Source organism: Arachis duranensis, chromosome 9, assembly GCF_000817695.3.
Source record: "Arachis duranensis cultivar V14167 chromosome 9, aradu.V14167.gnm2.J7QH, whole genome shotgun sequence".
Classification (NCBI taxonomy): domain Eukaryota; kingdom Viridiplantae; phylum Streptophyta; class Magnoliopsida; order Fabales; family Fabaceae; genus Arachis; species Arachis duranensis.
Window position 1 is genome coordinate 86,060,345 of NC_029780.3, and position 362 is coordinate 86,060,706.

Consider the following 362-nt stretch of genomic DNA (forward strand, 5'->3'; position numbering starts at 1 on the left):
CTACTCAGAATACCACAGACAAGGTTAGACCTTCCGGATTCTCTTGAATGCCGCCATCAGTTCTAACCTATACCACGAAGATTCCGGTTAAAGAATCCAAGAAATATTCACCCAGTCTAAGGTAGAACGGAGGTGGTTGTCAGTCACACGTTCATAGGTGAGAATGATGATGAGTGTCACGGATCATCACATTCATCAAGTTAAAGAACAAGTGATATCTTAGAACAAGAACAAGCGGAATTGAATAGAAGAACAATAGTAATTGCATTAATACTCGAGGTACAGCAGAGCTCCACACCTTAATCTATGGTGTGTAGAAACTCCACCGTTGAAAATACATAAGAACAAGGTCTAGGCATGGC